The 18,934-nt window shown below is 32.3% G+C and overlaps 1 long non-coding RNA gene across 1 annotated transcript in view; it reads left to right on the forward strand.

The window, feature by feature from the left end:
- Positions 1-18,934, forward strand: part of LOC309622542 — a 608,620-nt gene that overhangs the window by 434,368 nt on the left and 155,318 nt on the right. The window lies entirely within an intron of this gene.

An 18,934-nucleotide genomic window follows, 5' to 3' on the forward strand; every position in this document is an offset into this window, starting at 1 on the left:
TCTTCTGCCTCAGTTATTCTGCTATTGATTCCTTCTGGTGTAGTTTTCATTTCAGTTATTGTATTGGTCATCTCTGTTTGTTTGTTCTTTAATTCTTCTAGGTCTTTTTTAATCATTTCTTGCATCTTCTCAATCTTTGCCTCCATTCTTATTCCGAGGTCCTGGATCATCTTCACTATCATTATTCTGAATTCTTTTTCTGGAAGGTTGCCTATCTCCACTTCATTTAGTTGTTTTTCTGGGGTTTTTTCTTGTTCCTTCATCTGGTACATAGCCCTGTGCCTTTTCATCTTCTCTATCTTTCTGTAACTGTGGTTTTTTCTAACTCATGAAGATTCTTATGTCTTGATTTTTTTTCCTGCCTCTTTAGTTATGTTTCTTTCTACTCATTCTTTATTTTTTTTAAAGTATTATTTCCATTTTATTGTCTTTTCAGAGAACAATGTTTCTTCAGTCTTTAAGGACTTATCTCCTTACATGGGCTTTGGTGGAGTTTGTGGTGTAGCACGCATCAATCTAAATTGGGGTGAAGGTGTTTGGTTCTTCCCGGCTTCCTGAGAACAATTCCTGACTATCTTGTTGTGAATGGCCTAACTCATGAAGTAATGTAGTTTCACATACAGCTTGGGAAACACATAGGCATTGAAAACACTCGCTTCAGAAATGTCCCTGAAGGCTGCGGCCTCTACTATGTTCCAAATGACGAACTTCTTAATGGCTTTGTCCTTGGGCATGCATCAGGCACAGTTGGTGCAGCGAATCGGCTGCACATGGCCATGGCCCTTTGGGCACAACCATTGTTCCTTCTTTTCTTGGTCATCTTGGAAGCAAGACATGAGAGAGGACTCTTTCTACTCATTCTTTAACTCCCTATATGAACTTTGGGAGAATGGTCTGGTAAAGGTACATTTTCTTGAGGGATGAAAGAGGGTGAAGGCAGGAAAGAGCAAAAAGAAATAGAAGAACATTAACATTTCAATACATCTTTTTTCAGTTCTTGTCACAGGTGAATGAACTACAATATTTTTAAATTGTTTTAGGCAACAAAGTTTGGTCTTGAGTTATCAACTTCGTCTTGAACCTCAAAATCGATTCCTCTTATGATTTAGATTAGAGTACAAAAGTATTAATAACTCCTATTTCCTAGAAATTAAAAAGTTTTTAAGATTGTTCATCTCACTTCATTGAGAAATCAAGGATACTCTTTTATGTACATTTCATTCTTCCTATTCTTTCTAACATTGTCATTCAAAAGTATATCCTTTTCAGATTTATTCTAATAAAACTACAGAAAATTTCCTTCTTATTTTATATTTGTCTGGCATTTTGAAGTAGTGATTCAACAGTCAACAATCACTTACGAACTCCAGATATATGTTAGGGACTAAATCATTTCCTAGAGATGCAAAGTCTAAGAGGATAGAAGCTCTGTTCTTAAGGCCAGTGATAGTAAACTCCATATTGTTCTAGTTACTATATAAGAGGGTGCACTTTATGAGAAGTTACAATTCCTAGATGACTCATAATGATACGTACCCAATTATATTGACTTGTGCCATATTCTGGTAGTAATGGATGCTTCTTATGGGAGACACAAAATTAGAGGGATAAAAAAATGCCCCGTCCAAAAAAAGGCCAACTATGTTTTGTCATATTTTTGTGGAGAATTAAGACGTTGGGAAAGGACATAGTTGTCAGGTAGAAACTTAGGAATTATGAAGGGTATTCTAAAGGGCAAGAATAATCCAAACTATTTTAGTGGCTTTTAGGACATAGGAGCCAAACTGCTGTTCTCTTGAGGGAGAAACATATACTTTTCTTGGCTGAAACACAGCTCTACATGAGTTGGAACTTATCTAAAAGAAAAGGGGAGTTAAGAAAGAAGAATGTAGTTAACAGAAGATTTAATTGTGAAAATATTAGTAGTTAAGTTTAAGGGCTCATCATTCATTCATTGATCCAACAATATTTATTGAGTATCTACCATGGGCCAGACATTGTGTCAGATGCTAAGAATAGAGCAATAAAAAGATAGACCCCCCCCCCATCTTTCATCTTTGGGCGCACTCAGTCTAGGAATAAAAAAAACTGTACATTTTTATTTTTCTATGTGTTTAGTGTCTATGAAAAGTTATGTGATAAGCAGGCACCTGTGAAATATTCAATGAGTAAGACCTGTATGTCATTCATTAATTATTTGCTGAAAAAAAAAGACGCATTCCCTGACCTTAAGAAACAAACTTAATAACTCACATTTAGCCCTTGCTGTGTGCTAAGCAGTGGTTAAGTGCCTTATGTTGATTTTTTTAAAACAATTGAATTCTTGCTATAACTCTATGAAGTAAATATTCTGGTTATAGATGAGGAAAGTAGTTTACAGAAGTTAACTAAGTTGGTCCTAAGATTCTATAACTACTAAGTGGCAGACCTAAATTTTGAAAGGAGGAGAGACTCCAGGTTCCTCTCTTAACCACTATATCACATTGGATTCTATTGCCTTCCTTATATGGTTGGCAGGTTCCCAGGGTCTAAAAGTCTTATATGCTTTTACTCTCTATTATTGATACTGTTCTAATACAGAATACAGAAACTAATCATTGCATCAATGCTATGAAAGTTTTCTTATAATGATTTATGTCAAACTAGGTCATCAATCATCAAAAGGAATAGAGAAAGATCTACTTATTTAATTGGCATATTGTCTCAATCAAAAATCATAAACCTACCACTCCCTGCCTGTCAGAGTTCCCATTATGAGTTACACTTCTGGGATAACACCTTAAACTCTCAATGAAAAAATAAGTAAACAAAACAGTGTGGTATTGGCACAAAAACAGACACATAGATCAATGGAACAGAATAGTGAGTCCAGAAAAAAAAACACATGCCCATATGGTCAATTAATCTACAACAAAGAGGCAAGAATATATAATGAAAGAAAGTCTCTTCAATAAGTAGCGGTGGGGAAAAACAGACAGCTACCTGTAGAAGACTAGACTTTTCTCCCACCATATACAAAAATAAACTCAAATGGATTAAAGACTTAAATGTAAGACCTGAAATTATAAAACTCCTAGAAGAAAACATAGGCAGTACACTCTTTGACATCAGTATTAGCAGTATTTTTGGATCTGTCTCCTTAGTCAAGGGAAACAAAAGCAAAAATAAGCAAATGGGACTACATCAAACTAAAAAAAAGTTTTGCACAGTGAGGGAAACCATTGATAAAACAAAAAGGCAGGCTACTGAATGAGAGAATATATTTGCAAATGATATGTCTGATAAGGGATTAATATCCAAAATACAAGCAGTTCAATTCAAAAATAGCCAGAGGCTATGAATAGACATTTTTCCAAAGAAGACATACAGGTGGCCAACAGGCACATGAAAAGATGCTCAACATCACTCATAATCAGGGAAATGAAAATCAAAACCACAATGAAATATTACCTCACACCTGTCTGAATGGCTGCCATCAAAAAGACAACAAATAACAAGTGTTGGCAAGAATGTGGAGCAAAGGGAACTCATGTGCACTCTTGGTGGAAATGTAAATTAGTGCAGCCATTATGGAAAAGAGTATGGAGTTTCCTCATAAAAATTAAAAATAGAACTACCATATGTTCTAGCAATTTCACTCCTGGATATTTATCCAAAGAAAACTGAAACACTAATTTCAAAAGATAGATGCACCCCAATGTTCACTGCAGCATTATTTAAGATAGTGTAGATGTAGAAGCAAACTAAGTGTCCATTGACAGATAAATGGATAAAGAAGATGTGGTATATATGCAGGATGGGATATTACTCAGCCATAATAAAAGAATGAAACCTTGCAATTTGCAACAACATGGATGGACCTAGAGGGTTTTATGCTGAGTGAAACTTAGCTTTCAAACAGAGAAAGACAAAAACTGTATGTTTTCACTTATATGTGGAATCTAAAAAATAAAACAAATGTAACAAAACAGAAACAGACTCACAGATAAAGAGAACAAACTAGTGGTTGCCAGAGGGGAGGTGGATAGAGGGTTGGTGAAGTAGATGAAGGAGATTAAGAAGTACAAACTACCAGCTATAAAATAAGTAAGTCACGGGGATATAATGTACAGCACAGGGAATATAGTCAATAATATTCTAATAACTGGTGCATTATCTATAAAAATACTGAATCACTATGTTGTACGCCTGAAACTATTATAATACTGTAAGTCAAATATACTTCAATTAAAAAAAAGGAAAGAAAAAATAAGTTTAGTTGTTTGGGGTTGTTTAAATCCCTTGTCTTCAACTATTTTCCAATAATTTGTTGGACAAATTCTACTCAGTATCCTAGCCATTAAATTGAGACAGTGTTTGGATCGTCTTTTATTTGTCAGGTACTGTTTAGGTACTAAAAATACCAGAGTGGAAAAAAAGCATACATGGTCTCATGGAACTGTATTCTGGGAGGGAGGGGTAAGGAGATAAAATTTATCTATCTATCTATCTATCTACCTACCTACCTACCTACCTACCTACCTACCTAACCTACCTTCCTAATCTATCTAGGAGGTTATGACAAATATTAAGAAGAAAACTAAAGCATAATAGAGTGAGAGATGAAAGTGCAGCTAATAGGTGGATTAGGAAAGTCCTCCCAGATGAAGTGACATTTGAGCACATACTGAAGTGAGAATTAGCTGTGAGGGTATCTGAGAAGAGTCTTCACATCAAGGAGACTTTGGGACAACTCTATGCTGAATATGGGAGTGCAGAAAGGGATGAGGAAGGAGGAGACGATAGGGTATAAAGAGTCTGTGAGACAATTTGACTATGGAAAGTTTGCACACATGTTTGTGAACACACAGCAGTGATTTTCAGATCACTTTGAATATATTTTAAAGTATATTACCTATAATAACAGTAAAATAATTGTTCATCCTGATTAGGGGCTTGATTGGTTTTCCCATTTTGGAAAGTTGATGTGTAAGAAGTGCAGCATCCCGTGGAGTTTTCTTTTGTGGATATGGCTCCTCCACAGTAATGTCTACTAGCTGCGAACACTTTGTTTCTCTATGCATTTCTTCGTTATTTTATTTTATTACTTACTGTTTTCTGTAGTTGCATATTTTATATTGTTCTATCTTTTAGACGAATAGCAGAAGTAGATTTCCAAACTCCTAGTCTGCTGAAAAGTATTAGAACTTACAGTTTTTTTAACCTGGAGGAATTTTTAAATGGCATGATAAACCATTGCATTTTAAGACTGTTCTGAATAAATCAAACTTTAAAACAAAGTTTATTTTGCCAACCATAGGAAGATTTATCACTAACAAACTGGTCCTGGATCAGAAAGTAAATATTTCAACTAGCAGTTATGCCTGGTTTGTGAATATTACAGCCAGTAAATAGTCCTTTCTCCTTTTCAAAAAAGATAAGCATAAAAACTCATTTGAGATGAGAGGCACTTTTTTTTTTCATATGCTAAGCACTGAAGCTCTTTAGAATATCATTTTAAGAAGTTAAAAGTGGGAAAAGTACCTTGGCAAAGAAATATAATTATATAGGAATGAAACAATTGCCATTTAAAACTATTACTAAATAATTTAGGAATATTGTGAAATAGTAACAATTATTTCATTAAAATAGATGAAGTCAGAAGGTCAGTGCAACCATGATGCTTTTACTTGTGTTTGGATGGTCGAGCAACCTGATAGGGCTGGTTTTTAATTTATACTGTGATGACACTGAAGTATGCAATCATATTAACCCCATTTATGACAGTAAATCACGACATAGAGTGTAAATTTGCCAAATATATTAAAACAAGCCATAGAAATGATTTCCTGCCTGCTTGAATCTGATTAATTTACTTGTATGTATACATGTACCACCCAGGCATAGAGCTTATCCTTACTTTATGAGAAATATGGTTCCATCTGGAACAGTGGTATTTCCCATCAAAATTTGAATTATTTTGGTAACATAATTTATTATTTTGTTTGACTTTGAGAAGTAAGTGATAAACACACCGATTTCAAAATAGTTAAGGCCAATGATCTTTTGTCTACCTTAATTTGATTGTGATTGTGAATTTAGCACACCAAGTGATACATGTTAAAATTTAAAATTATTTTGGATTTACTTTGATGTTCTTTTTGTAATGATCATAAGGTGCTTTTGAACAAAGTTAGCTACCTACTATATTCTTTTTTGGTAGTTTGTTCTGGAGATATTTTATTTTTAATTAAATTTGTCTTAATCTACATGAAAATACACATATCTTATTATGTAATATCAACTACATTTGAATGTTGCCAATTAGACAATCAATAGTAATACAAAATTTTGTGCCAAAAAAAAAAAAGAAAAAAGTAAAAAAAGTAAACCTTTCCTTTGCTATAGAGTTACAAAGGAGTCATTGTTCTACTTTAGCACCAAAATCTCCATCCGAAAAAATAAAGCACATATTAGAATGAAAAAAAAAAAAAAGGGGGGATAATGAGATAGAAAGACCTGTATATTGGAGTATTATAGGTAAAGCTTTGTTAGGAAGAAAAAAAAAAGATATAAGAAAGAGATAAAATTGAGGGATTTTTAGAGAATATTTATTTTTGTTTCTTTTGAGAAGTAATATGTCCATAAGAAATAATTAAAACAGTAACAAAATGAAAAAATTAAAAGCAAGTCATCTTCCCACAGCTGGCCTCAGTCTACCAGACTCTCTCCTAGAGGTAATCCTTGCAACAGTTTGAGTATATCATTCTAGAAATGTTTTACACAAATGCAAGCAAGTAAATGTACACCTATGTTTAATTTAAACATAGATGCACACTTGCATTAGAGACAGTGTTTTGTACTCTGTTACGTTTTCATACATCTTGGAGATAGTTCCAATCCTGCACTTAGAAATATACTTCATTCTTTTTGTTTTGCTTTGTTTAACTTTATTTGTTTGAGCAGGTAATAGAGGCAATGTCACAAAATTCAAAACTCAGATAAAAATGATAAAGCTGAAAGTTAGTTGCCTGTCCTCCAGCCACTCAGTCCTATTGATTAGCAACAACCATGTGACATTTTCCAGAGATTTCCAGATATTCCATTATAGTTACAAACATATATAACACTTCCCCCACCACACACACATACTCAGGTTGTATAATATACAAATTGATCTGCAGATTGGGTCAGTTGTTGAGACGTGGATGGATCTAGAGACTGTCATACAGAGTGAAGTAAGTCAGAAAGAGAAAAACAAATATCGTATATTAACACATATATGTGGAACCTAGAAAAATGGTACAGATGAACTGGTTTGCAGGGCAGAAGCTGAGACACAGATGTAGAGAACAAACGTATGGACACCAAGGGGGGAAAGTGGCGGGGGGGTGTGGGTGGTGGTGTGATGAATTGGGAGATTGGGATTGACATGTATACACTGATGTGTATAAAACTGATGACTAATAAGAACCTACTGTATAAAAAAAAATAGAGAATACCTATTTATTAGGTTTATAGACGTGTGCAATTTTTAAAAAAACAAAACACTACTGTTACCTTAAAAAAAAAAATAGACTATACATTTTCCTGTAAGCACAGCTTTAGTCACATCCAAGTTTTGGTATGTAATATTTTTATTATCATTCAGTTCAAATTATTTTCTGACTCCAATTGTGATTTGTTTTTGGGGGGGTTACTTAGAAGTAGTGTATTTCATAACTTCTAGTTACTTTTTTGTTACTGATTTGTAGCTTAACTACAAGTCAAGAAACACACTTTGTATAATTTTAATACTTTGAAATTTGTTAAAATTTGCCTTATAGCACAATATGGTCAGTTTTAAAAATGTTCCAAGTGTGCTTGAAAATAATTTGTAATTTCAAGTTTTGGAGTATAGTGACTATATATCTGCTTGTTGGAAAAAAAAAAAAAAAAGTAAAATAAAACAAGTTGTCTTGGAGATGATCAATTTCAGCATGTATAGAGCTGCTTAATATTTTTTTTACAGCTACATGATACTCCATCATATATGTGTACCATAATTATTTACTCAGTCCCCTTTGATGAAAATTATTTCCCATATTTTATTATTATACACAAGGCTACAGTGCATGCTTGAAAATATACAACAGATGTAATGATCTATATGGGAGTAGAATCTAAAAAAGGGTGGATATATGTATATGTATAACTGTTTCACTTTGCTGTACAGCAGAAACTAACACAACACTGTAAATCAACTATACTCCAATAAAAATTAATTATAAAAAGTAAAAAATAAAATATACAACAGAGCATATATATGAGTATATATTGATATACTCCTAGAAATTGAATTGCTGGAACAAAGACGTATGCAAATAAAGCTTTAGTAGATGATATCAAATTGTTCTCCACAGTTGCTGTACAAATTTGCATTTCTACCAGAAAACTGCAAGGGTACTTTTTTCCCACACTTTTTACAACATAATTTTTTTTAATTGCTTCTTTTCTTACCTAATTGACTTTTTAACAATGTTACCTCATTGTGGCTTTATTTTGTATTTCCCTTTTTTATAAGTGAGTTAGAGTATCTTTTCATATTTTTAGGCTAATTGCTTTTCCATTTCTGTGAACTCTCTTCTTATGCTTTTCCCACATTTCTATTGGGCTATTCGTCTTTTTCTTACTGATTTGGTGGAAGTATTATATACTGAGATAATTTACTGAGTGTCTGTGATATAGCTATGTATGATTCTTCCAAGTGTGTCATGTATTTCTTTTCACTTTGCTTATTTTTTTTCCAGCCACACATTTTTTTTTAATGCACTAAATCTACTAATCTTTATTTTATGGCTTCTGTTTGGGGTTTGGGTTTGGGGTTTAATAATCTGAACTTTAACTTGTAATCAAGTGTGATATAGGAATCCTTTTTTTTCCCTCCCAGATAGCCAGCCAGTGGTCCCAAAACCATTTGCAGAATGATTAATTTTTAATACTATAAATTTGAAATGTCAGTTTTATCATATTCTAAAATCCCAGGTGTATAGAGTACCATCTCTGGATTTCTATTTTATTCCTTTGAAATTTCAGTCCTTCCATGAACCAATACCACATTTATTTATTCAGACTGAATAATATTTAATATCTGGTAAAGCTAGACCCTTATTGTCTTGTCAGATTTTCTTGGCTCTTCTAGTATGTATATTTTTCCAGAACTACTTTTGAATTGACCCTCTAGTTAAAAAAAAAAAAGTCAGATATAAAAATTAATATATAAATAATAGATTCTGATATTTGGGGGGGTATTGAATTACATTTATTGATTAACTCATGAAGCATTGACAGTTTTCTAATTTTGAGTGTTCCTATCCAAGAGTAAGGTATGTCTTTTATTATTTTATCTGAATTATGTTTTGCAGTCATTTTAGACAGTTTTTAATCATATTTTCTGTTGATTTTTATGTATTTGCAAATCGTAAATGTCACATTATTAGATTCTTTATTTTTTATAATGTATATTCTTATTGTTATTTGTAATAGTATCTATTATTGTTATTATTAGTGGTAGTGGTACTAGGTGTAGTAATAATAATATTGATTTTCTTGGTTTATCTAAGAAATCTGATAGTATTTGCAAATCATTGTAATCTTTATCCTTGGATGTTTCCTGTTATCCTTTCATATATATGTTTGTATATTTATATACATATATACAGACATATATATTATGTATATAAAATATTTGTATGTCTATATATTTCCTTTGTCTTAATAACTGATTAAGAGGGACTTCAAAACATTTCTTGTATGCTTGTTTATGTTGGGTGTTATTAATTTCTACTTTAATTGAATTATGCTCGGAGGATATTGTTTGTATTATTTTTATTTTGAAGTTTATGGAGAGTTTTGTGAGACTTACTATATGGCTATTTTTACAAATGATCTTGGGGAAGCTGAAAAGTAGTTATATTCTTAGTTTTCAGATTTAACTTACTGAGTATACTGTTTGGGCATTTACATATTTCTTAATTTTGTTCATATGATCTGTCACATACTGAAAAAATACTTCTTTTTCTTATTTCTTTTTTAATTTCCTGATGTTTTTGTTTAAGAATATTGATGCTATGTAATTTGGTGCATAGATATTTTTAAATTCTAGAACTGACTACTGATGGTGCTCTTTAGCAATAGGAACTACCCTTTTTTTTTTTGGTCTCTTTTTCTTCTACTTCAACCTTTTTAAACATTGTAATTATCTTATGTGACTGTTCATATTTTTATTTTTATCATTTTGCATCTATGTTTATACATACTGTGTGATGCACTCTGAGAAATTTTTTAATTTTAAGGAAACATTTTTCTCTATTTACACTTATTGATATAAGTATTTCTAGTCCCAGAAACATATTTTATGTAATACTTTCTGAGTGTATTGCTTCTTTTTGAGTCTTTCATTCCAAGGAACATATTTTTGTCTCTACGTTATTTTATTTTATTTTTATTGAAGTATAGTTGATTTACAGTGTTGTGCTAATTTCTGCTGTACAGCAAAATGACTCAGTTATACACATATATATATTCTTTTTTTATATTCTTTTCCATTATGGTTTACCCCAGGAGACTGGATATAGTTCCCTGTGAGATACAGTAGGACCTTGTTGTTTATCTATTCTAAGTGTAATAGTTTGCATCTAATAACCACAAACTCCCAGTCCATCCCTCTCCCTCCCCACCTCCCCCGTGGCAACAAGTCTGTTCTCTATGTCTGTGAGTCTGTTTCTATTTTGTAGATAGGTTCATTTGTGTCATATTTTAGATTCTACATATAAGTGAAATCATATGGTATTTGTCTTTCTCTTCCTGACTTTCTTCACTTAGTATGATAGTCTCTAGTTGCAGCCATGTTGCTGCAAATGGCATTATTTCGTTCTTTTTCATGGCTGAGTAGTATTCCATTGTATATATGTATCACATCTTCTTTATCCATTCATCTTTAGATGGACATTTAGGTTGTTTCCACGTCTTGGCTATTGTGAATAGTGCTGCTATGAACATAGGGATGCATGTATCTTTTTAATTATAGTTTTGTCTGGGTATATGCCCAGGAGTGGGATTGCTGGATCATATGGTAGTTCTATTTTTCATTTTCTGAGGAACCTCCATACTGTTTTCCATAGTGGCTGTACCAACTTACATTCCCACCAACAGTGTAGGAGGGTTTCCTTTTCTCCACACCCTCTCCAGCATTTGTTATTTGTAGTCTTTTTAATCATGGCCATTCTGACCAGTGTGAGGTGGTACCTTATTGTAGTTTTGATTTGCATTTCTCTAATAATTAGTGATGTTGAGCATCTTCTCATGTGCCTACTGGCCATCTGTATGTCTTCTTTGGAGAAATGTCTATTAAGGTCTTCTGCCCATTTTTCAGTTGGGTTATTTGTATTTTTGTTGTTGTTGAGTTGTATGAGCTGTTGCTGTATTTTGGAGATTAAACACTTGTTGGGTGCATCATTTGCAAATATTTTCTCCCATTCCTTAGGTTGTCTTTTCTTTGTTTCTTATGGTTTCCTTTGCTGTGCAAAAGCTTGTAAGTTTGATTAGGTCCCATTTGTTTATTTTTGTTTTTATTTCTATTGCCTTGGGAGACTGACCTAAGAAAACACTGGTACAATTTATGTCAGAGAATTCTAGGTTATTTTATATTTCTCCAGAGATTTTCTTCTAATGATTACTTTTATAATTATATCTTTATGTCACTGCAACTCAAAGGGTAGCCTGTGAACTAGTGCTGCTCTGCAAATGGTGGCTTAATGATTCATACAGAGATGAGTGCAGAAATTGTGAATATGCTTTTAGAAACTTATAGGAATTGACGATGTAACATCCAAGCCTGTGATAAGTTAACAAGCATTAGTGAACAGGATTGTACAGACCAGTTTGGATGTTATTGTGCCCATGTGATGAGTCAAAGTAGCCAGACATGCATACTAGTTGAGCTCACTAAGACTGTGCTTCAGTGTATAGTATCTTAAGTTTAACTTGTCATAGGTGTATAAATAAAATGAGTAAAAATATAAGGATTATCAACAAAAGTTAGAAAGTTAAAACAGAATTTCTCCATATATTATTGCATATTCCATAATTTAACAATTGCCAAATGAAATAGGAGATAAAGTTATCATAAAACCCCTTATACATTTGAATTTTATTTTCAGTCAAAAATCTTGATAGGTAATTTGTGTAACCATTTTTATTATTGATAGATAATTTAAATTAATTTAAATTTAACTTTTTTTAAAAACATCTTTATTGGAGTATAATTGCTCTGCAATGGTGCGTTAGTTTCTGCTTTATAACAGAAATGTGGAACGCTTCACAAATTTGCGTGTCAGCCTTGCGCAAGGGCCATGCTAATCTCTGTATCGTTCCAATTTTAGTATATGTGCTGCCGAAGCGAGCACTAAATTTAACTTTTACATTATAAAGTAAATAGTTGGACTGACTACTGGTGAAGGATTGAAGATAGAGTTTGAAAATAAATAATAAATTTATGAAGATTATTTTAAATTCAGTTTAAAATTATAAAAATGAAAGTTTTAAAGTTATGAGGCAACATCTTTCTTATTTTAGAAAGAAAGTAAAAATAAATGTTTTGAGTTTCTCACTGTGGCTTTAAAATATCTTCTTTCCTTCTAGTCAATATAACTTTTAAGACTGGCTTTTGCTACTAAGGCTGGCTTTTGCTACCATGAGTGCTAATAAAGTAAAACATAAAAACAGTTTAGGTTGCACAACCCAATTTTAGTAGCATTATTGTCAACCTAATCTAGATGAGTTAAAAAACAAAAAGCACATGCATTTGTCATGTTAAAATTTTTTAATATTGAAAAATACAGTATTTATTAAAGTGTCCATTTAATATAAGTAATCACTTAATATGGGGAATCACTCTAAAAATCAGGGTGTAATAGCAACTCTCTGTATTAATTATATGCATATAGTCAATAAACAATGTATACAGTTGTGTCATTTTCCTATTTTTGTTTATATTTTTAGACTATTAAAATGTAGTTTCATGTCTTTTGAATCTAACAATATGAAAGGAGGTTGCATTTTTTAGATCTCTTTTTTTCTGCTAGTTCATTTTTTTAATTGAGGTATAATTTCCATAACATACATTTCACTTACTATAGATGTCCTGCTCAATGATTTTTCAGTAAACGTATGCAGTTTTGCAACCATGACCACAGTCCAGTTCTAGAACACTTCCATGATCCAAAAAGTTCCCTTTTGCCCCTTTGCAGTCACTCTATGTTCCCATTCCCAGCTCCAGGCAAGCACTGTTCTGGTTTTCTTCTTTATAGTTTTGTCTTCCCTAGGCATTTCATGTAAATGGAATCATACAATATGAAGTCTTTTGTATCTGGCTTCTTTTGTTTAGCACAGTGCTTTTGAGTGGCTTAAAAGCTGTCAGAAGTAAAAACAACAACAAAACATGGAGTCAGACTCCTCATTACACCCTGTCACACTGATAGAGTGCTTCCTGTAAATATGGCTTAACTGTGTCCTTCCATGTGGAGCACCTCCTTTCCAGACATGCACAATGTTTGCTAGACAGATTGTACAGCCTTCAGGCTCACTCTACTTTTATTGTTCCAAATGGAGCACTGGTGATTTTGTGTCTTGTTATATACCATTACCTGCTAAGTAAATCTGCCAGAGTATATACATAGATCTGCATCAGTCGGCCTCCTCTCTCCACACCCTCCCACACCCCTTTTCATCTTCACTGTTTATCAGCCTTTCTTCTCTTAATGGCTCATTGTGGATGAACCGGCCTTGATGATTTCAGTTGACAGTGAAAACATAAAAGCTAAACAACCTCACTCACACACTCTATTCTGCAACATTAGAAAAATTACTCACAGCCTAGTATATATCCCTGCATGAACTTCTCTTCCCCATTATCGCTGTATGGAGAATGACTTAGTGAAGTCATATGGGTAGACAAGAAATAGATGAAGGTGGCTTGGACTAAGGTGGTAGCAATGGAGTTATTGAAAAGACAATATATATGAGGCATTTTATTGGTTATTTATTATTTGTTGATACTGAGTGCTTTACTTTATCCCACTTAATTCATATGACTATGGAACAGTTCTTTCTAACCTCAACTTTCAGATGAGCAAACTGAATCTCAGAGAAACTACGAAAATTTCCCAAGATAATTTTATAAAAACTTGAGCTGAATTTTGACCTCCAGCCAGTCTGGCTATAACTTTTGTTCTCTTTCGTGTTTGTTTGAAACCTCAAAAGCTCATTATCTAAAACAAAACAAACAAAATACGTGTGTTATGGAGGAGGGAGATGTAAACACAAATCATCCATGCCAATCCAGTATAAACATTGAATCATTTTAATGTGTATTTCTACACAATCTTTTTGCTTTTTGTTTTTTCTCCTGTGTAAATAAGTGTCTTTTCTCTCACATCAGTTTTATAACCTCAATTTTTTATCTACAGTTTTAATATAAGCCGTTTCCTATCTCATTAAAAATTTGTAGAGCTCAAAGTAATAGTATGAAAAAAATCCTTGAAATGAAAAGACAACTAAATCTGCATATCAAAAAGCAAAATTAATTCCAAGAAATGTTGATTCAGAAAAAAGCCATCAAAAATTCTGATATATTCTATGAACATTATTATAATTCAAGTAAAAACAAAGGATTCTTTAAGCAAAAAATCTAGAACCCTGTGAAGTGGAAAAATGTTCAGTTGGCTTTAGATTTTTAAGCAGAAATACCCAGTGACATAAGACAATTAGGATATGTTTGAATGAAAATATAACTCACAGAATAAAATTATTTTAAGCCAATGTATCATTCAAGTTCATAAACAACTGATAAACATTCTTAATCCTGAAAGACTCATGTAATAATGCATTCATGACTCCCTTTTGAAGAAAATTGAGATGAGAGATGAATTTAAATAAAGACATCAGTAATGACATCTAAGAAAGAGGACTAGTAGTGAACATTAAATTTACTTAAGTCTAAACAACTATGGGGAAACTGGTTACAAAATAGAATGGAAATGCAATAAACCTCGACATTTGTGAGGCTAATTAAAAAATTGAGATGGGGAAAATTTTTGATAACTCTGAGAATGTCAATTATCTAATAATTCATAAATATATACTGTCTACATTTGAAATATATAATATGAAGACATGATTTAATCCTCTTAATTTTTAAACTATTTTTTCTAAATAGAGAAGATTTTATTTTTAAGAGATAATATTCTTATGGGGTTTAGCATTTCCTTCAGTTTTACTTCAAAATATTTCTTTCTGCTCAATTCAAATGCAGTTATAATGTTTTAATTTTAAAATAACGTATATAATGTGACCCCATTATTTATAAAATTATTTTTATCTTTGTATTTACTTATCTATTGATATACATATTCCTCCAGAATATTAATAATTGTGTGTGTGTGAATAATTCATTTTGGATGATTTGAAAAATGTCTTTGGAATTCTGTATATAGACTGACTTTTTATAATTAGCTGTATTATTTTCCCAAAATGTTATTATTTTGTTAGAACAGGTACTAAAAGTTAAAATTAAAAACAGAATCTTTAGTTAATGTACAGTTACCTTCAAAAGAATGAACCATGTTTTATTTAACCATTAGGCTATGGAAACCAATTTATGTTATTTCTATTTTTTATGTGTTTATTCATTTACTGAAGAATTATTTCAGTATAGTTTCGGAAATAGTCATTGTAGTAGTTGGCAATTGTCACAATAATGCTATATAACAATTCACCCCTAAACTGACCGATTTAAAATCAAATCATTATTTTTTTTCATGCACAGCCTCTGGGTTAGCTTTGACTGTGCTGAACTTGACTGCAGGATGCAGATTGGAGGCAGTTTGGCTCCAAACATTTCTCATTCTCTGGCTATCCAGTTCACATTCTTTTCATAGCAAAAGCAAAAGAGCAATAGCAAGACAGCAAGCAGAAACCAATAGTGCTTCTTAAGGTCTTGGCTCAGGCTAGCGCGTATTCCATTAGTTAAAGGATTCACATGACCAATCTCAACATCAGTATAGCAGGGAAATATACTCTGCATCAAGGGGAATGATAATAAATATTTGTTGAAAAATAATTCAGTCTATCAAAATCAGTCAAATATGAAACCAATAAATGTGTAACTACAGCTTAGGTATAAGGTTGTATCATCTACTGTGAGGTGGAGGTAATGTTTTCTGGACCTGACATATAGTTGACAATAATTAGGATTTCATTAGGCAAACAAGAAGGAGTGAAAGAGTGTTTAACCAAATGGAATAATATCCAAAAGGACTACTTTATGGAAGGAGCATGTGTTGAAGGGACGGACATGTGTTAGTGTGGCTAAAGCATGGTGAGAGAAAGTAACAATTTGATTGTTAAGTCAGATTTCTGGGGGAGAAAAATATAAATCCTCAAAAAGCCAATATTCCAAATGACCAATTTCTTGAAAGGTTATTTGCTGAAAATCAGTATTGACCTAATAATCAAGTTACAATTTTTAGAGTATCAAGCAGAGTTTATGGCAATTTATGTTACATGATGGCTTCTATAAGCTTTGAGGATGTTTAGCATTTTAGTTTTGCTTTTATTTTTAATTTATTAATGCTGTTTTGTTGAGGCTGGCCAAAGTATAATACAGTCATTTTGTTTTCTGCATTTTGGGCCTTTGACTTTAGAAAATGAAAATACTTTATACACTTCTAATTTTAGCATTTACATGTTTTGAATATCAAGGATTTTTTTTCCAAACACAGAAAAAATTATTATCTCTTCTAATAATTTGCACCCTGATCTTTTCTTAAATGTATTTTAGTCCCTATATATCTTGACTTACCTGGTTGAATGAATATTTTGCATTTACTGTAAAAATGTAAAGCATACTAAGTGTCTGAAATGTGAAATACACTCAGTGGATATACTTTAAGCTGCGTTGAGAATCCATGGTAAATCAGTGTTAAGGAAGCTGAAAGTAAATTAAAACACAGCCAAAACTATGAAAAAAAAGTTCTAAAAGAGCATTAACTTTATTCCATGAAGACAAATTCATGCAATTTTGCATATAATTAATAGATGCACATTTTAAATTTGAGGAGGGAGTGGTGTGTGTGTGTGTGTGTTTGCTTGTTCATGTGTGTATATACACATTAAGTGAATCTTTGGTAAGTCTTTTTGTTTCACTATTTAAAATACGCATTTTCCATTTCACAAAAAAATTAAACCCACCATCTTTTGTTGTCATATTGTGAACTGCATGTTTGCCAATATATACCAGGTACTGGTTTATCTTTGCTTTACACGTGAGTCCAATATTTTGCTTTCAAATTTGATTTAGGTTCACTGGAGCTTGTGTATCATTTATTATTAAAAGATACTTCTCCAGTGTTAGCATTCATATATCCAGAATAACATCAATATACCGCTGAAATACTCCCCCCCCACCAAATGAAACCACTAACCAATGAGCCAACAAACTGAAACAATGTTAACCAAAAAGCAATCTCAATTTATAAATTTCTTCCCTTTCATTCTTTTCTTATCTAGTCTCTGTCATTCCTTTGGAAGTGTTTACTTGTGGTGGAATCTACTGCCTCTACTCTATTCTGACTGATGACAAGAGAACCACTGATATAGAAATAAAGCTCTTCTAAACAGGAAATGACTGCTATGACCCATGAGTTACTATATATATAGTCTTTATGTCTGATCTAGTCACATTTTTTTTTCCACCATGTTTTTCCTGTCAGAAACTTATGGCTTTTTTTTTTTTTTTTTTTTTTAAGACTCCATGCCTTTTCAGGACTGATGCTATATGTGGCCTCTCTCTTGCTATATACCAAGCACAAGTAGACCATTCCTTTGCTGTTCCTGGAGTCTTGCTTATATGTCTAACACAGGAAGTATTCTCCCTGCTCAGCAATTGTATTCTGCTGTCCTTTTATACCTCATGTCTGTTTTAGACAGGCCTCCTAGCTGACCCATGATGTTCTAGCATCTCTTTAAACATAAGACAAACTTCTTTATGTACTTTTCTACACCATGACACTCTTTCCTACTCACCATCTCCACTTTTGAAAAAATAAATTTATATGCTTTTTTGGTTACAAGGAGGAAGGTATGGAAGAATATTGTAAATTCACATCTTATTGTATATTCACATCTTTATACAGGTATATTTTTTAAATGAATTTTATTATTTTTATCCTGAGCTAATAACATCTCTTTTAAAACATTTAAAACAATAGCTATTTTACAAATATCATTGCAAATTTATAGCATAATCACTTATGGATAACCTTTACTCAAACAGAGCAGCTCTTTAATTTTGAGATTTTTTGCCAGATCCTCTTTTCTAGTTAAGCCCAGATATGTATGCTTGCATGTACATGTATTACATATAAATATTTTTTAAGTCTTTGGTATTTATATTAAATCAATCAATGTACCTGATAAAATAATGCATTTATTAAGAAATTCTTACCTTCTTTTTAGGTTGCAGACTTTCCTCTCCTCCCATTGTATAAATGACTTGATAAAGTAAAGAGCCTCTAGTTTTTGGCTTGCCATTCATTTCATTCCCAGAGTGTCTGAGTGTGAAACATCTGTTTGAAATGTGGTTTGTTTTCTTTTTGTTTACATTTGTTAACTTTGCTACAATGTTTTCTGAAGACAGGGAATGTTAACAATGTTCAGTCACTTTTTCTTTTCCAATAGTTATTGTTTCTTTAATTAAATTTCCACAAACTGTGAATTACTGAGTTACCTGAAGTTATTGGATTTGTGTTTCTTGCCTCCCAGGATGCACATTTCTGAATCACAGAGCAGGCTGCATTTTCTCTGCATTTCCCTTCATTCACTATATTTTACCTTATAAAACCATGTAAAAAATGTG

This window comes from Balaenoptera borealis (genome assembly GCF_965194805.1).
Source record: "Balaenoptera borealis genome assembly, chromosome: 2".
NCBI classification, from domain to species: domain Eukaryota; kingdom Metazoa; phylum Chordata; class Mammalia; order Artiodactyla; family Balaenopteridae; genus Balaenoptera; species Balaenoptera borealis.